Genomic DNA, 25,432 nt, shown 5'->3' with positions numbered 1-25,432 from the left:
GAAAAACGTTTTCTCATAACTAGCTTTACTAATGGCTTAGCCTTCCGCAAACTGTCATCAATTAATACTCGTTGAAATTATTTAGATAGCGTTTGTTTTGAGGTACTGAGACAGAAACTGGGAGACTGAGACTCAGTATCATGTTTGTTAGTTCAGATATTGGTACTAAAATTTCTGTCTATCCCCAAAATTTCAGTATTTCAATACTTCTAAAAAATTGAGACACAAAGGACTAAAATTTTTAGAGATTGAGACTGAAACTTTAATAACATTGTATACCTAAAATACCTTCATTTCAATTAGTTAATTCCAATTTTACCCTTTATACAAATTAAATTAGAATTTCATTCTTATTTCAATTTTTGTCTTCCACTTTTCACCAAACAGAATACTGAGATTTATTTCAATCACTATCTCTTAGTCTTTGTCTTTCTGTCTCTGTCTCTCTACCAAATGCTACCTTTGGTGTTTATAGCAACAGTTTTACAGTCATCGTCTGTAATAATATTGGGGTATTTTATCAACATTCCAGCTGTTTATAAAGGACATTGAGATTTTTAAATAAAAAAGTTGTTGTATATTTTTATTGATGTCAGGTTTGTTAATAAAATTAGGTGAATGCTATGGTGCCTAAAAGGTGGTGCCTATTTACTAAAAAAGGTTAAAAGTTATTATTTAATTTAAAAAATATAAGAACAAATCATTTTTAAAAAATAAAAAATTACTACAAAAAGTTAGACAAAATTTAAACAAAAACTTATAAACACCATAAAATTGGCCATAAAATTAAGCACCAATAGCAATAATAATAATAATAATAAAATATTATCCCATTGAATAGATAACATAAATCAAATGATACTTTTACGTCCTATCATGTCTTAGTGAAATTATTCACAAATATAACTATCTTGACCAGCTCATGCAAAACCTTTTTAGATATTACTCTACCTTAAATTACTGGTTTATATTCTATGTGATTGACCATCTTAACTGAATGCTTTATTAGTCTTCCTCTTACTTGTCCAAATTACCTAATAAGATAATGTTTCACCATCTTTTTAACAATGAATGATACTCCAACCATATCTTTTATATTTAGAATATTTATTCATTTTGGTCCTTAAAGAATTTTAGGTCAGACACTTTAGTCCTCAATTAAGATTAATTATTCGATTGGTCCCTAACAATTAATTCCGTCAATCACTTAAGTCTTTGCCTCCATCAACTCTAACGGAAAACAAAATAGTTCCTGACAACTTTAATAGGGGACAAAATTATCATTGACCCCTTTGTTCGAAAACGACAATGTTCTTTCCCAATTTTCATTATATCTCGCATAAACCTAACATTCATACTCTCCTTCACCTTCACAATCTTATTTTTCATCTTTTCCTTCCTCCTCTTCAGCTCCAAGATCAAGCCATGGTGTAATTATCACGCGTGTCACACCTACCTCAACATGTCATGGACCACACACTTTCTAAATCTTTGTGACTGGTACACCCACCTCCTTTGCACTTCACCCACCAGAAGCATCCACCTCGACGTCCTCGATAACAGTATCACCTCCAACCCTGACAATGTCCACCATATCCTCAAGATCAAGTTCCACAACTACCCCAAGGACACGCCTTTATTCACTCTCCGGTAAGAAATATAGATTGTTGGACATTAGAAAATCATGAGAAGATTCTCCTTCGACATCATATGCAAATTCTCAATTGGAATAGATCACGAGTGTTTCATTTCTTCTTTCTCAAAGTCCAAGTTGACAGACAGTTTCGACCTCACATCCAAGCTATCAATACAACGTGCAATGTCACCGTTGCCACTCATATGGAAATTGCAGCAATTACTAAACATTGGTTCAGAAAAGAAGTTGAAGGAAGCGATCGGAGTGGTGGACAATGTGGTCATGGAGATGATAGGGCAGAGGAGGAGGGAGATGGCGACGACGACGACGGGTCTTAACAAAACAAACTTGCTCTCTAGATTCATGGGATCCATCAAAGACGACAAGTACTTGAGAGACATAGTCATTAGTTTTCTGAGTATGAATTGGTTGAGAACAAGTTGGAGATTTTTCTTCTTGTGAACATTGAAGTTGCAGAGTGTGCATTGTGTAGCTTGAAGTTACAGTGTTAAACTATTAGTATTTTGCGAGATATGATGGAAATTGGGGAAGAACAATGTCGTTTTTGAACAAATATAGTTAGAGACCATTTTGTCCCCTGTTAGAGTTGTTAGGGACTATTTTGTCTTCCGTTAGAGTTGACGGAGTAAAGGACCTAAGTGACTGATGGAGTTAATTGTTAGGGACCAATCGAGTAATTAATTTTACTTGGAGACTAAAGTGTCTGATCCAAAATTCTTTGAGAACCAAAATGGATAAATACTCTTATATCTATTTACATGTGTGTAACTTTTATCCATCTAATCATCTTCATTTCGATCATAATAAACTTATGTTTATGTTCTCTATTTACCTCTGAACACTCTATTCCATATAAAATAATTGATCTAATAGCAATTGAATAAAGTTTATCTTAAAGATACTTTTTGTTATATATAAAATCCTGAGCACATTGCCATTATTTTCACCAACTGACTTAAATCCTATGGTTTATCTTCTATTATTTTTCCATTTTTCCGAATAATACATCCAAGATAATTAACTCGCTTCTTCCCATGCTAAACCTACACTCCTTATATCCCGTCATGGTGTGATTTATGGGAAAACCATGTATTTCCAAACTCTATCTCTACAAATTTGGCTTCTCGTTTAAATCTTCTAGCAATCACTACTAGCAAATTCTTCATTACCGATGGGTTTACCAACAACCAAGACGTCAGTAAATATTTGTCAAATATATCTCTATTGGTAATTTTCTATCTACTTTTATCGGCGTCTTACAACCATCATTAATAATCATTAATAATATTAACGTTGATAACTATCGGTTAAATTGATTCAAAAATCATACTCAAACAACAATGATATACTAAATACAATTAGAAAAAAATTGTAAAATATATGTTAACAAAATTAAAAATAAACTACATCAATATCATTAATCGTAGTCCTCATCAAGTATTCATTATCATCTTCACCAGCGTTTCCAAGAGTAGTCTCACAGGCAGTGGACGGCCTTGCAAAAGTAGGTGGTTGATCACTACCAGGCATCAGAAAAAAAGTAGAGGAGACAATTAGATATCATTGGAGGAGCTACACATCTTTGTGAACGAACTCCTTATCTTGTTCATGATATATTAACGAGTGCAGATAGTTTGTTAGAGTCGGGTGATCTTCTGCTATTGCCTCAGGTAAGTCTGCCCCACTTATAATGCTCGACATGGTAGAGTGATTTACACCCTCAAGTCTAGTCTATTGGTAGTAGAGCGCTCTTCAAGTATCCTTCCATAAGCTAAGTGAGACATGGTACTAATGTTGACGTGAACTACACCATACACCTTGTGACATTTAAAAATTTGATTAATATATTGGTTTAATTACTCTATTGGTCCTTATAGTTTCATCAAATTTTCAATTAGATCTCTATATTTTTTTCCTTTTAATTGGATTCCTGAATCAATATTTTTTTTAATTAGGTCCCACTTGATAGTAAACGTTACAAAAAATATTAAACAAGAGTAAATTTATCATTATACCCATTAGTTACTCTTTACAAATTATTGATATTCAATATGTACTCTCTCCAGAATCAGTAAGTCCTACAACAACCACCCTAGATTCCTGAATAACAACCTAAGTCTATTAATAAAATTCACACTCACATACACTAACAAACAAAAAAAGCCTTTTCATGACTTTCCATAATTTGTTCAGCATGATTTATAAACAAAAATAAGTTTCATCATGAAAATGGGTGACAAAATCACACCCGAGAAAATTTAGAATCACTAGAGAGTGAAGCTTTAGCACGAGTCCTTCTGGCTTCTAATATAGCATGAACATTAACATAACTGACCATTGAAGTCTATAATCAAACTCATAAAGAGTCATATTCTTCCTAACACTACAAGAAAAAGTAATATATGTAACAAAAAAATTGTTACAAAAAATTAGAATTTTGAAACAAAAGGAATTTGTAACAAAAAACGGGTCGCTGCAGTATGTCCCGTTATAAAAAGCTTTTGTAATAAAAAATGGAACTGTTACAATTCAATGTAATATTTTGTAACAAATTTTTCTGATACAAAAACCAAAAATTCGTTACAAAAGTGATAACAAATTTTTATCTTCAAAATATTTTTGGTAATAATATATTTTTTCCTATCATAAAATTTTGTTACAAAATGTAACTTGATTTTGTAACATTTTTTTTCTTTAGTTACAAAAGCAAAATATTTATTTTGTAACAAATTTTTAATACAAATTGCATGCATAATTTACTAAATTATTTTTTTAATTAACTGATATATTAACTACTTTATTGAGCAAGTCAACATTTATATAATATGTAAAAACATATATGATTTAAACATGCTTTATTTAACTAAAATTGTTTTAAAACAAAATAACATTAGTGAGTACATTGATTAGTTCTAAAAGTTGTTCAACCAAAAGTTAAAAGTCTAACATAGATTAGTGTCTCTATGAATCAAAATAATCTTGAGTCCTTAAGGTAGCATGTTGTCACCATTTTAGCAATCTTGTAAATAAGAAAAACCAAAACAAAAAATTAGAAACAAGATATAACACAAAGTATAATTTTTTCCATGAACTTTTATCCAAAATGTTTAGAAAAATTTCGACAGAACCTCCCCTAAAATTTGGATATTTTCACCGTCTACGGTTCCATCAATAACAACCAATTCATTACTTATTTCTCAACCAATACACAACCAAATTTATTAAACCAAATAATAGGACATATGCCATTTATCAACAATGACACAAGTAAAATGTAATAAATAGATCAATATACAAAATAAACTATACTAATAATATATGAATCATCTATGAATATGTATTAAAACCATAAACAATTTTAGGAGTACCTTTAATTGTCATGTTTTTTTCATTGTCAAAGCACACTATGAAAGAGTTCACAATGGTTTGTTGAGCTTCCAATTGAGCTTTCACTCGAGCTAATTCTTCCTCTTACCATGTTCGTTGCTCTTCAAGTTTTTCTTAAGCACATCTATTACACAAGCAAAATTCAGCTAAAAAATTCAATAAATAAATTCAGTTCATTGTATCTACCAAACAAGTTAATGTATCCTCCAATTTGAAGACCTTCATCTAAGTTATCGCATACTCAAATGATTCAGTTAGATTATTTATATCAACAAATGCAGAACTTTCTTTTGTATAATTATTTATTGATAAACAGTAAATACTACCCTGCATGGCACTCATTGCAATTGCTGCACAAGCTGAGGATCTCTACAATGCTACAATGAACATGCATTTCAACGTAAAATTGGATAAGCTAATAATATTACGAACAGTATACTTACATGTTTGGATTCTTTGCTCACAAGCCTCACTTCTCTATATCCAACAAAAGGGCAAAAAATGTCTAAGATAACATCAAGGAATGTGAAAAATTGAATAAGTTTAGTTTGGGAATGTGAAATCAGACTAACAATCAAACAACTATTCTTTAATAATTCAGAAGTAATCAAATCAATTTATTCAACCATTCATCATAACACAGTTACAAACAACAAAACTAATCAAACCATTAAATTATCATTATACTAATACTGAAATCAATTACCATTTACTTTCACAGCCAAAATTCCATCACAATCACAGCCAAAATTCAAACTCAATAACATTACAATTTTTAACATACCTGACACAACATAATTAGTCAAAAATCAGAATTTCAACATTCTCAAAAGATCAAGAAACCAATTATACAACGATTTTACACAATTTTACAACAGAACATCATCACAATTTTACATTAGCCACGAATCCAACAATCTAATCAAAACTCAATAAACTAATTGAAACACGAGAGCATCATCTCAATACCAAACTAATCACAATTTTACAAACTCAAACCAAGCTTATTTTTATCAATTAATCACACAAAATATTTATAAATTATTTGCAGTTACTTACTCAACTTCATTGGTATTTATAAGTTAAAACGATTAATTTTAAAATAAATTTCCTACCTCGATGTCGCAATTAGGAGAAATCGGAGGCGGAATTGTTACGGTAGCAGCATCAACTGAATAGTTTGCAATGGTAGTAGCAGTGGATCAGCCATAAATTAAAAAGAACAGGGCAATAGGGCGACAACAGCTTTAGCGGCGACTTCCGGCAATCAGAGCGGCAGCGAGGAGCTCCGACAGTGACACAGTAGCAACAACGGCGTTGTTTCCCTTTCTTACCTCTGATTCTCGCGCTTCTCTTCTCTCTACACATAGCGGCAATGGTTTCTTCCGACAGTGGCTCCTTCTCCGGCGAGCGTCAATGGTGACAGTGACAGAACGGAACGACGGTGACTGTGACGCTAACGGCGCCGCCTCAAACCCCTGTCGCGTCTTCTGTTCCTCGCACCAACGGCGACTCAGCAGCGAATTCGCGGGTTTCTCTCTCCCTCCGCGAGCTCGCACCGGTGATGGCCTCTTCGCGGCTCCACGATGGCGATGATGCAACAAACGCGACAGCAACTCTCTCCCCCTCGACGGCAACGGTGGCAGCAATCCCCTTTTCCGTTGGCGACATCCCCGATTCTCCTCTCTTCCTTCTCCTGGCGCAGCTCTCCCTGGAGCCCTCTCTCTTTCCTTTCTGTTTTCTGTGTTGTGTATGTGTTAGGTTAAAGGGAAAAGGGGAGGGGTTTAGGGTTAGGATTTGTAATTGAAAATTAAGGTTTTTGATTTGGAAATTTAGGGTTAGGTTTTTATAAAAAAAAAATAGATAAAATAGATATTTTGATAAAATTGAATGATGGAATAATAATTTTAAAATCAAATGCACTTCATTAAAAATATTTAAAAATATAATTTATTAATATATTATTCAGTTTTAATAATTATTTTTAATTTAAATTATAAAATAAACATATTGATTATACTTTATAAAGTACCGTTTAAATTCGAAATATCAATTATTTAATTTAAATTATTTACTATTTTAATATTTTTTCATTACCAAAAGTTTAATTTCAAATTATAAAAAATAATTATAAAATTTACAAAAATATTAATTAATTTAACTCTAAATATTCATAAAACTAATTTAATTATTTTAGATTAATTTTTAAAAATAAAGAATTTAAATTAATAAAATAAACCATAATTTATTTATAATAAAAATTATTTAAATTAAACTATATAATTCTCCTCTAACATACAAAATATTAAATTATAATAAAATTACATAAAGATCTTGATTAATAAAATTACATTAGAAAAAATAACAAGGATTAGGGTTAGGATTTGAAGAGTGTATATAAATTAGATTATTTTTTATTAGTAAGGATTAGAATTAGGATTTTTATTTTTTACATTTGTTTTTATTTTAAAATTTTAACTATTTTTATTTATGTTTAACAATTAAATTTTTAATTTAAAAAATTAATTTTTAGTCAACATTTAAGATTTGATTATTAGTAAAAATTATATATTAATTTTATATAAAATATAAAATAATATATACCATTTTTAAAAGTTAATCATTTAATTTTTAATTTTTGTAAAAAATAATTAATTAATACAAATAATATTTTAAAAAATTAAATTTTTAAAACAAAATAAAATTATCTTAAAAATTTTAACATTTTAAAATAATTTTTTTTAATTACAAAACTTCTTATATTTTGTGTCAAGCAAATAACCTCAATCTTAAACTCGCTTTCTTTCTCCAATTTGATCTGCTGCTTCACCCCTGAGTTCGATGCACCATTATCGTACACCATCGTCATTGTTATGCTATACAATACACAATTCAAAATGAAAATCGGTCTTGCAAGTAGCATCGATGGAAACCAAACCTGCTCATAATGACATGTTTCGTGAAGAAGCGTACGAAGAAGCACGATTCCAGTGGAAAATTTTCAGTAGAAACACCTTCAAAGGTTTGCGATAACAATAGAAAAATGACACCCTGAAGCAATGTTTTAATGGTGGAGTTGAGCTCAGTTGACGATGGTGTGCGCAACGAAGGGACGAAAGAAGGAGTGAAGGAGAACGACAGTGAAAGGACTAATTTTGTCTTTTTGAAAAATCGAGGGAAGTGATAATTAGGAATTCAAAAAAGTTAAGGCATCTTTAATTTAGGAACGGAATATTCCGTTAAATCAAACTTTTTTATCATGATAGAAATTTAATTCAAAAAAATAAATAGTTCAAAGATCCAACTAAAAGCAAAAAAACATAAAGATCTAATTAAAAATTTAATAAAATTATAAAGACAAATAGAATAATTAAACCTAATATATTTTAAATATGTAAACACGTTTATATTAATTTTTAAAATTTCTTATTTTTATCCCCTATTATAATTTTTGGATCTTAACTGAATTCCATTTAAGGGTTTGTCGTTGACCAATGGGTTGCTGTATGCACAAGGCGGGATTCGAACCTCCGACCTTACTTAAGCGAACTAATAAAGTAACCATTAGACCAACCTAATTTAGTTTGTTTTTGTATTTCTTTATTATCCATTTATGTTGACACGAACACAAATACTGAGACCAAACAAAAATATCTCTCCCAACTTGTCCAAAATCTCAACCAAAAAGTCCATAAGCAGCCTATATATGTGCTCTAAATATTCAAGAAACAGAACTTCATATACCAAAAACAAAAAAAATGTGGTGTTCAGCAAGTCTTACATCCAGTTTAGATAAATAATTTAATTAATTTTTTTTAAAAAAAAATTAAATAATAAATATTTATATTAAAATAAATCATTTTATATTTGATTTTTTAGTTTTAAAAATATTTATTTTAAAAAATATATAATAAAAAAAATTTTATCATTAGAAAAAGTTTTTTTTAATTTTTTTATAAAAACATCTCCACTTTCTCTCTCCTGCAATTCCGACACTCATTAAAAACAACACACACAGTCTGACATACTGATACAGCGTACGTGTTGCCATTCTATTTAATTTCAAGAAAGAAATCTCTATCTCTATACAGAACAGTCTCTGTGCCGTATAATTTGTCCTTTATTTTTTTTTCCCAGTAGGTACTTTATTAGTGATTCAATCTTTTCTACATATGTTTGGTGATTTAGTCTATTTTTTTTCCCTTTTTTTATTCATATGCATATACCTAAAATAAGGTGACATAAGTGGCGCTTATTATTTTTTTCTGAGTTGTATAGGGACATGTATCACAAAATGATGTGAAAAGAAAAATGATTTATTTTGATATAAATTACATAAATTAATGTTTCCAATTTTTTGTATTATTTAATTTTTTTTTTACAAATTATTACAAATTGAATGATCTGATATGTGTTTTTAAAAATTTAAAAAAATTTAACATTAAAATCGAACTTTTCAAATTTTATTTTAAAAAAATTAAAAATACAAATAAAATTGTTCGATTTGTAATTTGTTTTTTCATTTGAATAAATCAGACCTTTTAATTTGATTAATATCAATTAAAAAAAATAACATCATATCAAAGAGAAATACCTAATTTTCTATAACAAGATATTATACATATATTTAATTAATATTAAAAAAATTAGCCCATAAGTGAGTTGTTCGTTTTCAAGAGTTCAACTCAAAAAATAATTTTTATTAATTTTTCTTTCACTAATTAATTAAAAAATATTTAATAACAAAAATATATTAACTAAAATTTATCAAAATTTATTATTTTTTAATTTATTTAATATATCTTATAATAAATAATATTAAATAAAATAAATTTAAACTATTTGAACAAATTATTTTTTATTTTACTGGTATTACCGAATTAATTATAGCTTATTGCCTGGTATTAATTGATTATTTCAATTCGGTTGATGGATTGATGGTCATGGATATTAATTGTCTGATGGTCACCTGTATTATACTGATCGTCTAGCTACCCCACCAAATGCAAATAACTGTATCATCTTAATTATTACCCACTTGTGTTTTGATGATTGAATATTTTTCCAACCATCATCATCAATAACATATTATTGATGCTTTTATCTGAATCTGTTATTCGATCCTCAGAATATTACTATTTTTATTTTGGGGAAATTTCCCGTGTGCTACTAAAATCTAAAGCAATAGGCAGAAACTAAAAACTTAAGATGTTTGGTTTGTATTTTTATTTTTTATTTTTATTTTTAGTATTTTTATTTTTTAAATTTTATAAAAAAATATAAAAAATAGAAAATAAAAATAAAAAAAGATTTTATTTTTATTTTTTATAAAATTTTAAAATTAAAAATAAAAATAAAAATCAACTGCAAACTTAAATTTTTAAAACTTTGGTAAATATTACGATCTCTTATTTTAAAATCTTTGAATTATGGATAAAGTTGGTTAAAAAAAAACTTATTTTCACTTATTTTTTTTATATTAAATCAATTTAAATTGGTCGAGTGATTAATTCATTCATTTATTCTTTTAAATAAGTATTAAGAATTTGAATCTCATTGACTAAGAAATTAACAATAAATTTTCATAAAACTCCGTTTCACCATAAGTTAATCCATAGTCTATCATATTATGGAGAATATATAATGAATAACAAAAAAAATACTATTTATATTTTCATTTGTTAATTAATTTCTGCCTTTTATGTATTTTAAAATAATGAAATATTACTTGAACTTGTCATGGTGGGACCATTTGAGAATGAACAAAATAACAAAAAAAGTAATTAGCCAAATAAAAAAATCGAACACTTTAATATTTTTAATTTTAAAATATATAAAATAATCTTTAATATTTATTTTTGTTATATAAAATGTGTGTAAATGGGATAAATTAATTTCTAGAGTGAAATACAAAATAATCTTTGTAGAGTTTAAAAGATTTCAAAATACTTTTTAAAAAATTCTTAAAATCTTAAACCAATCTCTTTATAAGTATTTGCACAAACATTTTTGTTTATTTATGTAAAAAATTATTTATAATTTATTTTAAAAATATATAGACAATTTTTACATATATATTTATTATATATTTCTAATTTTACAACCGAAATATGCCACATGTCATTCTCACATTGTAATTGGAATTAAATTTTTTCCTCTAAAATTAAGGAATTTTTCCTCCTCCATACTAATTTTACAACCAAAATATGCCACATGTCACTCTCTCATTGCAATTAAAATTAAATCTTTTCTTCCAAAATTAAAGAGTTCTCCCCTCCTCCATACTAATTTACCAACCAAAATGTGTCACATGTCACTCCCTTATTACAATTGAAATCAAATCTTTACCTCCAAAACTAAAGAGTTTTCTCCTTCTCCCTCTTTCTTTCTCTATCTCTCTTATTCCTTCAACCATTCTATCTATTTTATATATCATTATTAATATCAATGACTAATTACTAATTTGACAATCAAAATGTGCAACATGATATTCTTTAATTGCATTCAAATTAAAATTAAAATATTAACATTGAAATTAAAATATACCTATATTATGTGTCATATATTACTATCTGATTTAATAATCAAATGTGTCACACGACACTCTCTTATTAAAATTGAGCGAAAATAATTTTTTTCAAAATCAATAAACTCCCTAAATTCTCTCATCTACCTCTCTCCATTTTTCTATTTCTCTCTACCATTTTTACTCTATATATAATTTATATTTTATATTAGTAATTTTGACAAATCAAAATATCTAATCCGATATTTTTTTATTACAACTAAAATAAAATTTTTTCCTCCAAACTTAACAAACTCTCACTCTCATTTTTCATCTTTATCTTTCTCTCTCTTTTCTTTCATCCTCTATTTTTTCTACCTTTTTGTTCTACAGAAAACATGTTTAAAAAAAATTAATTTTAAATTAATTTTATAACTATCAATATAGTTTTTTTATGCTAATATATAATTATATTTTTATATACATAGAGATAAAAAATATTATTTTTAAATAACAAGTATAAAAATTAATTATTTATATTTGTACAACAGACTTAACACCTAATTAAATATAAAAGTATACACGTTAAATTGTTTCAAATTTTTAGATAACAAATATTAAAATTAATTGTTAATAAAAAATTAGACATTTTCATATAAAAATAATAACTAAAAATCTTATTATTTAATTTTTTATCTATAGATACCTTGATCTTCTTAGTCAGAGACTTTTGTTAATCTATGATTTTTTTTATAAAAGTAGTTTAATTTTATAAATCTTTTGTGCCATACATAATCTATACTGTTAGAACAAAGTAGACTATAATTTTAAAAAATGTATATTCCCATAATGTTATTACGGGTAAAAATACTAGTAAATAATTAAATTTAAGATAAATAGACTGAAATTTTTTTTGGAATTGTTTAGAGATTGATTTGTCTAGTTTGTACATGTGAACTCTTTATAATCATGTGTGTGAGATTAAATTTGAGTAAACTACTATTTCTACCTATGGAAGTTGAAAACGCTGACAAATCTACCCACAAGAGAAGAAAACTACCAAATGTAACCATCAATGATGAGTTCCGTAGGACGAAACTAACCAATCCATATTTCGGCGTTGACTCCGTTAGTAACACTCCTTACGTGGAACTTCACGGTGTGACATCACTTGGGGGGCTGCACACGTGGATATTATAATTACAATTAGTTAAAAAAATAATTGGATTTTGAATTTTTTTTTTTGGAAAAAAGGAAAATTAGAAATGAATAGTTAGCAAAGATTTTCCATCTTCACGCATTTCAGAAAACAAAGGGTAGAGCCCTAAGAAGAAACTGTTTATCTTCTACACTCAAAAACCTCCCGGCCGACGATAATCTCTGTATTGAAGAGAGGGTGCTTGTTGGTGTGGATCGTTTCAGCGGGTGGAGTTGCGTGGTGTCATCCATAGGTAAGTAGTAACCGTTGATCTCTATGTCATGGTTTTCTTGTTTTCGGTGCATGGTTGTGGGAACGGGGTTTTCATTAGGGTGTGTTTGTATTTGCTAGATTTGGTTGTGAATTAGGGTGTGTCTGTTTGCAGATGGCAACTATCCATATTACGTTAGTCATTAGTCACAGAGAAAAATTTGAAAAGGGTGATGATGGAAGACTAGCATACTCTGGGGTGAGAAAACAGAGATTGAACGAATGAATGTCGATACCTTAAATAGGTTCTTCATGAATGACTTAGTAAAAAATATAGGGTACACTGATGTGAGCGAGCTTTACTGGCTTAAACCTGGGAAGAAGTTGGATAGTAGGTTGAGGTTGCTTAGACTTGACATGGATGTGGTGACTATGTACGAAGCAGCCATTGCTAATGGGAGGAGAGTTGAGGTGTTCACTGAGCATCCAGTTAACCTTCCTGAGTTTGCAGAAGAAAACAATGAACCTGAACCAGATCTTGAGATTTTAAATGTTACTAAGACCCCAGTCAAGCACAGAACCAAACTGTGTGTTAGGAGACCCCCAACCCCAAAGAAGAAGAGAAATAAAGTGGTGAAATTGAGGGAGAATGTAGGAGGTGTGCCTAGAAGGGATGCTCAAACAGAGGATGCTGCGGGAGAGAAAGAAGTCCATGATACCCCAAGAAACACACCCACAATAGACACACAACAACCAAAAGTAGGCAGTGACCAACCAAATGTCCCCACACAGTCACCAAAAATAACCTTTAAAGAGCCACTAAGGATCATTCAGACACCAAATACACCCACCGAACCCAATTTGCCTCTACATGAGCCGTTGGCAAGACTCCTCCAGACCCTCAACCACCATATGTGTCAGTTGGAAGTGAAGAAACTGGATACCAAAATTCAGTTTCTGCAGAGTCAGTGGCTCCCACAGTTGATAAAGGACCTGCGGAATCTAATGAGGTTTTCACACAATACATCCCACAACCTTGCAATGAACCAGAGTCTTAGGAGTAGAGCATTCAAAATGAAAATGAAACACTCTGGGAAGGAAGTCAACCTAGCAGTTCACAACCCGAACCATTCATAAACCCAGATGTGGGTGGTGGTAGTCCAAAGAAGCGGAAGAGACGATCAACAATCAGGCCTCCTCCATCAAGGCAAACCTTCATACCTAACCAGGATCCAAACAAGCATCCTTCAATATTTATACCTGTGGAGGGTGAAGATATGTCTGAGGCAAGTGCAGGGATGCATTGTTACGAGTCTGAAGAGCTGGATTCTGTTGCAAGTGATGATGAAGACAGTCAGCAAGCAGCATTTCCTCAAGCTAATCCAGATGCTCTAGTAAAGGAGGTAAGGTTGGAGCTTAGCATGGAGTTTGAGAATCTGGAGCATTTCAAGAAGGCAGTTAGGAAGTTCAACATCAACATAGGGCGAAGCATATTCTTCTCAAGAGTGGATTCAACTAGGTGCAAGGCCATATGTTATGACGAGGATTGTCTATGGCAGATATATTGTGCAAAACAGTCGTTTCCATTAAGCTTCCAGGTGAAGACCTTTGTCAATGAACATACCTGCAGCAGAGTTAATAAGAACAAATCTGCAGATGAAAAATGGGTTGTTGAGGAGCTTGAGGACAAGATCCGTGACCATCCAAACATGACTCAAAGGCAGGCATAGGATTTTTTCAAGAAGGAGTTTGATGTGATTGTGAATGAGAGAAAGATATACCGTGCAATGGTGAAGGCGAAAGAACTAATAGAAGGATCAGAGATAGCTCAGTATGCACTTCTTCGGGACTATGCTAATGAAATAATGAGGACCAACCCTGGCTCCACCGTAAGGATTAGCACTGATTATGTCGAAGGGACTGAGCATAAATTCAAAAGGATTTACATATGCTTGGAAGGGTGTAAGAAGTGCTTTTCGGTTGGCTGCAGGCCTTTTATCGGGTTAGATGGTACTTTTCTAAAGGGATACTACCCTGGGTAGTTGATGACTGCGATCGGCCGCGATGCCAATAACCACATATATCCTATATCCTATGCTGTGGTGGAGTGCGAATGCAAGGATAGTTGGAAGTGGTTTCTCGAACTTCTCCAAGAAGACTTAGGGGACGCAGCTATCAATGGAATCAACTTCATGTCAGACATGCAGAAGGTAATGGTCTCAATTCTTATTGTTCGTGTATGTCTCTATAATTAGTGATTTACAATGTTCTTTAAATAGTTACTGCTGTCATAAATATTGTCCTTCATAGGGGATAACCATATACTTGCTTTACTTTTCCCCACCAGGGCCTCATCCCTGCTATGCGTGAAGTAAACCCAGGAGCTCATCATAGATATTGTGCTATGCACATATGGCAGAACTTCAGAAAACAGTGGGGTGATACAAAGTTGAAGATGGCAATGTGGAGGTGTGCCAAGGCCACAACCTCCCAAGAGTTCAATGTTGTACTGAATCGGATCAGACGGGTTAATCCCCATGCTTGGGAGTATCTGAACAGGATCCCTCCAAGTCAATGGAGTAGGTCTGATTTTAGCGAATACCCAAAGTCTGACAATTACACGAACAACAACTGCGAATCGTTCAATTCTAGGATCAAGAAGATGAGAGGGAAGCCTATTATAACTATGCTGGAAGAGGTGAGGGTTTACATGATGAGCATAATTGCTAGAAACAAGAAGGCGTTGGTGGGATATAACGGAGTCATCACTCCAGTGCAGCAGAGTAGGCTGGAAAAAGAGAAAAATGAGAGCAATAAGTGGCGGTCATTTCCCACTGGAGATGATCCTGGAAATGTGTATGAAGTTTAGTGCTTGCCACATAAGGTTATGGTGGACATAGAAAAGAGGACTTGCAGTTGCAGATTTTGGCAACTGACTGGCTTGCCATGCAGGCATGCATGTGCTGTCCTAGCATACCAAAATAGGCGACCAGAGGAACATGCACACAACTGGCTTTCTATGGGGGCATATAACAGCACATACCAGTTCGTCATCCAGCTTGTTCCAAATCAATAATACTGGTTGCATGTTGACCTACCACCTGTACTGCCACCAATATACAAGAAACAGATTGGGAGGCCAAAGTTGAAAAGAGACAAAAAGAATGACGCCCCAAAGGAACCCACTCCAAATCCACATAGGGCCCCCAGAAAGTATAGCCCCATCACCTACAAGTATTGCCTAAAGGTAAATCATACTTCATATGTTACATTAATTATGAATTCATGCTCCACATTTTTTTTCATGCCATATGTTACTGCAGACTGGACATAACAATCGCAGCTGTTCCAAGAAGAAGGAGGCAATGGCTGGGAGTGCTGGGGGACAAAGTGCAAGTCAACACCCACCTGCTGCGGATGATGAAGAGGAGGCGAAAAGACTAGAGGAGATGTTTTGGGAGGAAACTCTTGAAGCTGTTGAAGCAGCTGAAGCAGCTGAAGCAGCAGCAACTCAGCCCCCGCCTGTAACTCTACTGATTTATTTTGCAATCCCATTTTACAAGTTTTATTTCATTATGTCACTCATACGTTTCTATCTGAATAGGAGATCACCCCAGTTCATCAACCCATTCCTAATCCAATCATGTCTCCTTCAATTAGGCCACCCACCGCAAAAAGGCCATCAAAGAAGAAGAAGAATGTGAGGAGACCACCACCAACTAGTCAGCAACCACGACTTCCTCCGCCTATTGTCAGCCCAACAACACCAACTACTACTAGTCCATCATGTGACACCTCAAACTATGCAAGCTGCCTCTCAGGGTACTACTTCAAGGTTCATAGAGTTTATGCCAACTCCCACAGTTAGAGTATCAACCTCAAGGAGGTGGCCGCAGCTAGCCTTTCGTCCACTAGCCAAAAAGGGATCAACAACTGCACACTTGAAAGAGGGGTCAAGCGAAAGCAGCAACTCCACTCCAAATCCGTGAAGCAAGAGTTTATAAGTTATGTTTTTTTGTAATCCTAATGGCAGTTTATCGTACAATTGTTGGACATGTCACATACTATGCCTTATTTTGTTTATGTTTTGATTTACGATATGGGTGCATAGTCGCAGTTGATAACTCTTAGCAGTATCTTGAACATTTCTGTAAGCCAGTTAGTACATACTTATTAGGATATTATGTCTGTCTTTCATGTTATTTTAGACCAGAAAGTAAACAAAAATTGTAATTAGTGCCAGATAATTTGTGCAAATTACATAACTTATAAGACTACATCTGACATTAATTAGATACCATGTGTGCACAAATGACGGATTCAGAATCGATCATGGGTATTTTTGTCATGATCTTACACTAACAACTAATAAGGATCAAACCCTCCTAAGAATCAGATACACAATGCACACAACATTACAAACCACAGCCATTGATATCATCAGAAGCCAAAACCTAATTTTGCTAAATTCAGCTTCAAAGCTCCCTAATCTGGTGAGAATCTTCACTTCAGCCTCAGCCTCATCAACATCTTTCTGCATCTTTTTTTCGACAGTGCTCTCCTCAAACCCTCCCATTGCCCTTTGATTTTGTCTACCCATGCAAAGAAGTTGCAGTCCGAGTTCTATCCATGACAAAAAAACCTAAAATCAAATACACATTCAACTCCCACAAAACAGGGTGTACAACGGGTTACTTTTCAATTGGGACAACGGACAAACCACTTCCCAAGATTCATCGCCGTCTCCGATTGTAACAGCGTCACCCTTAACCCACAGAAACATCTGTCATTGAACTTCCTATCATGCACCTGTTTTGAAATTGAGCTTCTAGACACACTACCGCTGCCATTCGAAGGTGGAGTAAAGAGTCTTCGCCTCGACATTGATATAATTTCGAAGATTCTTGTGAATCTAGGATTCGCGCTTTGGATGAAAAAAGGTTTGAATTTGGAAAATTTTGGGGTTGAGGGTACATTATAACGGTCAGACATGTCAGCAATCCATGTGTGCAGCCTCTCAAGCCATGTACGCCGTGAAGTGCCATGTAGGGAGTGTTATTAACGGAGTCAATGCCGGAATATGGATTTGTTAGTTTCGTCCCACGGAACTCATGATTGATGGTTACATTTGGTAGTTTCCTTCTCTTGTGGGTAGATTTGTCAGCATTTTCAATTTTCATTGGTACAAATAGTAGTTTACTCATTAAATTTTGTGTCAACAGGAGTTACCGTTTTTTTATTGAAGATAACGAGATTCAAGTTTGTGATCTTTTCGATAAGTATGGAGAAACTATACTATTTGAGCTATAATTTATTGGGCAATGAAAATTACTATTAGTCACTAATAAAAAAATTATATTATTTAATAAAATAAATATTTAAGATTATTTTATATATTTTAAAATTTAAAATTAAAGTTTTTTAATTATAAAATCTCGGACAAAATAACGAGGGTAAACGTAACCTACAGTACCGAACAAATTCGTTATTCAAACAAACACGTTACTTTAATTAGGGATTTAATTCTCACCAACTAGCGACTTGTCTCGTGTTTCACCCAACAATAATTTATATCAAATTTCTTCCGAAATATACCGAATACCCTGTGCTTCTTATTTCTGAACATCCGCCTATTTTCAAGATAATACTTCAATATATTTCTTTTAATTTTTTAAAAAGAGAAAGAGAATGTATATGCACTCTTTTTTCTTGATGATGTGACAAGCAAGCTAGGGATATAAATGCAAACAGGGTCTACAGCAGGTGCACTGTTGAATAATCATATAATAATAGAAAGTTCCTTGCTCAATTTATGATCATTCAATCATTATTCACGTGGCTTACCTTCGTTATTAAGGTGTTAATATATATAAATTATAAAGCACAAAATTTACATTTTACAAGGGCTCGTGTAGTGTGAAAACTGAAAAGAAGAAAAATAGGGCTAATTTTGTTAGTTATGAAAATTTAAAATGTTTTCAGCATGTATAAATTAGAGGCTTAATTTTATCTTAAAAGCAAAATTTAGGGTTCAATTTGGGATTATGAAAAAATCTTAGCTTTAAGTTTATGTGGGTTGAAATTTTGTTTAAGTGATAAATAAATTGATGAGCCAGTTTTGTGATACAAATTAAAAATTATAAATCTAATTTTTAAAATTTGTAATATCTATACAAAAAGAATAAAACTAAATATTTACATAGTTAGAAAACGTCATTTAAATCACAATACTAAAAATAAAAAGTCGAGAAAAAACATTTAAACATAAAAAGGATAAAGTATTAAATTGATCAATCGTACTACGTTACCAACAAAGAATCTGCCAAAATCTGCCAAAAGTTATTGGGCTATTTCACGAAGTCCAATTATTCAAAAAAATACACCCCAAATTAACCCAGTTAATCCTAATACCACATGTTTATCCCTGTAACCCTAATTTACCCCTTTTTACTTGTTCTTACTGCTGAGACACACCCCCCACTCACCATCTCCTCTGGCAGCGTCGCGTAGCACGCCGGATTGCCGTCTTCTCCGATCGCATTCGTCAACGGAGTCAACGCCACCGGAAAATCAGTTGCCGCCACTGACAGGTACGGTCCCACATCCGCCAAGAGTCACACCCTGAGCGGATGCATGTTGCCGTCGTGGAGACGCATCCACCCGTGAAAACCTTCATCACGACGACCTCCGTAGGTCCGCCACAAGACACGCTGCGGCTGGACTCTTCCGTCCTCGTGGAGACATTAGCATCCTTGCAACTGGTTTGTAGCTGAATCGCCCTCCCAACGCCGATCCCTGTTTCGAGTTCAAGCCCCACTTGCAGTGTCTTTTCCCTTCGACACCAGCGGAACAACAGCAAGTAAGTGGGTCTTCAAGTTTTTGGCTAATTGCTAGTTATTGGGTTCATTTATGAACATTATACTGGAGTTGAGATTTAGTCAACAATGGTGCTGTGCCTATTGCATGTTTCATTTAAAAAAAATGAAATATGTCGATTAATAGACTTATTGTTGATATGATTCCATGTGTTAATATGGTTTACAATGATGTGCCTAACTTTATGAAAAAAATGATGTTGCCATGATAGTTACGCTGATATGATTTTTTTTTTGGACGGATTTTAACTGTGAAGTAGAATTCGAAACATATTTGTGGTCCCTGCTATATACTATTGTTGCTGTACACAACTTTTTTGTTCCCCTTCTACCATGTTTTGGTCTTAAATTTTGTTTTTTAATAATTGACTGATTTTTTAATTCATTATATATGTTGGCAAACCCGATCAATGATATTATGACAGCTCTTATGTAATAGGATGCATTTAAATTAAAATTTAATAATAACAATTAAAAATAACAATTTAAATCGATTTTGATGATCCTTGTGGCAGCTCCCATGTAATATGATACATTTGATTATGCTATATGAAACTATGTATGTACTATCTTTGATGAATTATGTGTCTTCTGACTATACTTTTTCATATATATATATTATCTTTGATGAATTATGTGTCTTCTAATTATACTTTTCTATATATATATATATATATATAGAGAGAGATATTTTGTGCATATATTTGTATTACAATTTCTTCAGCTATGATCTTGATTTTTTTGTATTACAGTTTTTTTGCTTGTCAAATTTTGGAAAGTGTAGTGATTAATAACAGATAATTGGATCTATTTAATCAGTTAAGATTGAGTTACATGTAACTTGTTCATGCAGTAGTGTTATATTTATATATTCATATGTATGTGTTATGTACATAGTGCACATGCCTTTGTACATTGGTAGAGGTATCTATTGTAATAAGTAACAATGCATTTGGAGGAAAGAAATTTAAAATTTTTAAATTTTAGTTTTAATATCTAATTATTAAAATATTGTCTCAATTTTCCAATTTCAATTCAATCTTAGTCTAAAGAAATAAACAATGTGTCTTTTCAGGATGTGTCTAACTATGAATGTATTTTTTACTGGAGATGTCTTTTATGGTCATATCTTCTATAAATGTCTCTAATATATAAATGTGTCTTCTGATATAGATGTATCTCTATATATAGATGTGTCTTTTCTGGCTATGTCTTCTATGCATCTTTTTGTCTTGGATGTGTCTACTAATGGAGCTGTGTTCCAATGGACATGTTTTCCGTTTCCCTAAATCGATGTTCCTCATCAAAGGCAGATGTGCCTTTGATGGATGTATCTTCTGTTTATAGTTGACTTCTCTGCACTTCTTCATGGTTCAGATTATATGTAAAGTTGTCAGTAACTAACTTTAATTGGTTTCATTTAATATTCCATGATTTCTGCTTGATTAATTGATGTTGCTACCGAATGGTTTTATATCTTCTTGTTGTACCTTGGATTTAGTTTATGCTTCCTTAGTGGTTTGAGAGTTTTTGAAAAAGAAAAAATTGAAACTTAGAAGTGTCTTTAATGGATATGTATTATATTTAAAATTTATTTGGGTGTGTCTTTAATGGATGTGTCTCCTATTGAATGTGTCTTTAATGGATATGTTTTCTGTTTAAAATATTTTTGGAAGTGTCTTTAATGGATGTATCTTTTGTTATAATATAGAAAAATTGTGGCTGCTCACACTAAGTATGAGAAGTTGGAAGAGCAGACAAAGGAAGCTATAACTAACTTGACTCTCAAGCAAGTCAGATAGAGGAACTGAAGTTCCATCTTAGGGAGTGTGATCAAGAGGTTGCTAGCATGAAGAGTGCTATGGTCGAATAGTTTTTTGTTGGATTCTCAAGTTTTTTTAGATTAAGTGATTTATACTCTTAAGAATTTGTTAGATTCTTATTTTGAACGTCAAGAAACAGAGTTTATTCATCCATGTAGACATATTCTCAAAAGTTTATATGAATATGCACATGATTTTTCCAAGCGCCTCAGTTTTCCTTTAGACATATTTATATCAATGTAAGTTCAATTGTTTGTTACGTCTATTTGGTTATAGAGATCCTATAACTATAAATTTGTCATCATGCTGAGATGTAATGAAAGAAATCATATAACTCGTTCAACTTATCCATATAATTTGCATCATTGTAGAAATAGTGTAACACCCTAAGTTAAATTTTACCCTCGAAGGCCTTTAAATAGGGTGTCACACTTGATAAGAAACGAATGAACTCGATCGTTATGCAAGAAGGGAAAGAAAAGTACGCACAAAGTAGAAAATCAAAGAGCACTGAAACTCAAAATTGAATACACTCAAAGAGGTTCAAGCAAACATAACAAAATTCCCATGAGTACGGTTCTAAAGAAGATAGTGTTTAAAGATAACTATGACGAAAAAAGAAACTAATGCATCCTAACTGATTTCATCGAAGAAACTTCCATCGTTGTGTCATGTCTTATCCTTGGTTCGGACCCTTCAGTTTTCCACAAATCGAGGTACTAGAAATCTTCCTCCAACACTTTTTCGCGTAGTGAAGATCCGATTTCCTTGTGTGGGATGAATCAAGGTCCGATGAGGCGTCGAAGTGGGGGAATAGGGCACATACTCCACCTTTGGACTTTCGCAAGAGGTCAACTCCTCCTCAGGATCCTCCTCCATTGTGTCCTCTGCCTAGCTAGGACTGTCAGATTTTTCTTCCTCTGTCTCGAAATCTGATTTGAGATATACCACCTCAGGTGATCATTTCCTGGGTGCTGAAGCGCTCGTGTCTAGAAAGGTTATGACGGGTAGCTGGGAGTCTCTTTCTACGACCTAAGTAGATAGTTTGGAGCATGGTAGTAGTGGTCGGAACTACCCACGCATGCTTTGAAGGGTCGTATTCAGAAGTTACTCTCGAGGGGCGCTGTGTTGTCTCTATCCGCTGTGCATGTTCCTCTGGAGATAGTATGGGAAAAAAAGAAAGGGATGAGAACTTAAAGTCTCAGTAGGAGTGCTATGTAACACCTCCATATCTATCCCCAGCCCACGTGCGGAATTTAAAAAAAAAGTCGTACGGCATAACATGTAATATGAACTTTCTTGTAAAGCGTAAAACATATAGGCAAAAAGGAAAGCATATAGGCAAGTCAAAGAGAAAGGGTAGTAACTCATGAAACATCACATAAATAAATCTTAAAAACATAGTTATAATCAAACTTTCAATCATACTTCCTCCTTTCTTTACTTGTAGCTTTTTATGAAAGGTATTAAGCTCAAACCGGTATAAAAAGTGGGAGTTCCCTTCCCTTACCGAAGGTTCTTATCCCAAACGTTTTGGTGATCACCTTCCCTTACCGAAGGATCATCTCGATCGATCACCTTCCCTTACCAAAGGATCATATCGATATCTTGTCTTTGGGGGTCACATTCCCTTATCGAAGGATCATTCCCTCAGTTAAATTTACAATCAAGGTTATTTAGACATACACAAGAAAGGAGTCATATCAACAAACATATATTATTATATAAAATTGATGGGATAGTCCCTATTGCAATTTTTTCCAGACCCCCGGAAAAGCATGAAAAAAAAGGCTCGAATGGTACGATCCCGCCGTCACCCCAGAATGAAAGGGGCGATTTCGTAGTTCTTGGTCTGTGAAGATACGTTGTTCCCTTACCGAAGGTTCTTATCCCAAAGATTTGCCGATCACCTTCCCTTAGCGAAGGATCATTTCGATTATCTTGTCTTTGGGGGTCACCTTCCCAAGATCATCCCCTCAGTTTAATTTACAATTAGATTTGTTTAAACATACACGAGAGAAAAATCATATAAGAAGAGATCATGCAAGAAAAGGGACAATTATGATGATAAAGGGATATATGAAAATCATGAGACTTTAGCATATGTATAGATTTTCTAATTAAAAGATCTTGGTAATATAATAGCATGGATTGAAAGAGATCATATCAAAGTACAGAAAATAGGGCATGTTAAATAATTGCATAAAATATTAAAGAAGTTATGTATTTTCGATCCCAAAGAAATAATATAATGGTACAATCGATCATATAAGTGTACATAATAAGAATAGGGTATACTAAATATTTGAATAAAATATTATAAGAAAGCATGTACTCTTGATCTTAAAGGAATATTGATATAAGAGATCACATTGATGCACATAATAAAATATGATATATTAAATATTTGAATAAAATATTGAGAAAGCATGTACTCTTGACTTTAAAGGAGTAATAATAACATAATGATATAAGAGGTCACATAGATGCACATAATAGAATAGGATATATTAAATATTTGAATAAAATATTGAGAAAGTATGTACTATTGACTTTAAAGGAGTAATAATAACATAATGATATAAGAAGTCACAAAGATGCACATAATAGAATAGAGTATATTAAATATTTGAATAAAATATTATAAGAATGCATGTACTATTAACCTTAAAAGAGTAATAATAATATAATAATATAAGAAATCACATATATACATATAATAGAATATAGTATGTTGAACAAAACATTATAAAAAGGCATGTACTCTCGGCCCTAAGAGAATATTAATTATATAATAATATAGGAGAGCACATAATAAAATGGCGTATATTAAATAGTTGAATAAACATTATAAGAAGGCATGTACTCTCGATCCTAAGGGAACAATATAATCATATGAAAGAGCACAAAAATGGGTATAGTAAATAATTGAATGAACATCATAAGGAGACATGTACTAATGATTCAAGAAGACATGAATGACATGATGGACAGATATGATCAACATGGATAAAGGATGAGTGAAAGATAATTAATACCATGTTAACATTTGTGAATGGAAGAAAATAAAAATGGAATATAACACATGCCAAGCATTAAAAAAAACATAATTCCCTACTCTTTTTCTATCGCTTCTTTATTGTCTATGAGTTTGTCTCTTGTATTTGCTCACAGAATATTTTTGTAGAGGGAGAAGGGGAAGGATTAGTATTTGAGAAGAGTGATCTTCTACCTATGGGTGTACCCCTATTTATATACTTTCAGTAGTAGGATGGTTGGGATAATTTTAAATTCAAAAGAAGGACGATTATTAGATTCCTATCCATAATTTAAAATTCTAAACACATCTCCTAACTGACTTTCAAAATTTGAAATTAATTTTGTTTCTAAAAGGGGTGAAAGGAGGTTGTTACAAACAGGAATTCATCATGACCAAAAGTAATGCAAGAACTTATATTTTGTTATGGGGTAAAACTACGTTGTTTAAAAAATTGTTATATTATTATTATACAACTAGCTAAACAAAAAATAACTTTTTATCAGCTATACTTGGATCACGTCTTTAGGAGCTCCCCCCAAGTGTGTAACCTTGTAATATTGGTTTCAAATTGCGCTGCCATGCCCCAAGGAAGGCACCATCCATTGCAATGAAACATAGGAACTTTCCATAGATACATCGGGAAGAGATCCATTTGAAATAGTAGAACTATCACGAGCAAGTTCAAATACGCGCCTCTATGGCTATAAACTACTCCTTTAGGTATATATATATATATA

General features: G+C 32.3%; 1 long non-coding RNA gene across 2 annotated transcripts; it reads right to left on the bottom strand.

Annotated features, from left to right (window-relative positions):
- Nucleotides 1–2,624: 2,624 nt before the first annotated feature.
- Nucleotides 2,625–6,841, bottom strand: LOC107478117 (uncharacterized). Of its 2 annotated transcripts, none has more exons than XR_008006965.1 (3): nucleotides 6,160–6,841; nucleotides 5,026–5,549; nucleotides 2,625–3,474 (listed from the first exon to the last, which is right to left on the bottom strand). It is a non-coding gene; the product is annotated as an uncharacterized LOC107478117 (long non-coding RNA). The 2 variants fall into 2 exon arrangements; XR_008006964.1 differs by having other exon boundaries at nucleotides 5,026–5,521.
- Nucleotides 6,842–25,432: the final 18,591 nt, after the last annotated feature.

Source organism: Arachis duranensis, chromosome 3 (assembly GCF_000817695.3).
Source record: "Arachis duranensis cultivar V14167 chromosome 3, aradu.V14167.gnm2.J7QH, whole genome shotgun sequence".
In the NCBI taxonomy this organism is placed as follows: Eukaryota; Viridiplantae; Streptophyta; class Magnoliopsida; order Fabales; family Fabaceae; genus Arachis; species Arachis duranensis.
The sequence above is the reverse complement of the archived record's forward strand: the minus strand, read 5'-3'. Positions and strand labels throughout refer to the sequence as shown.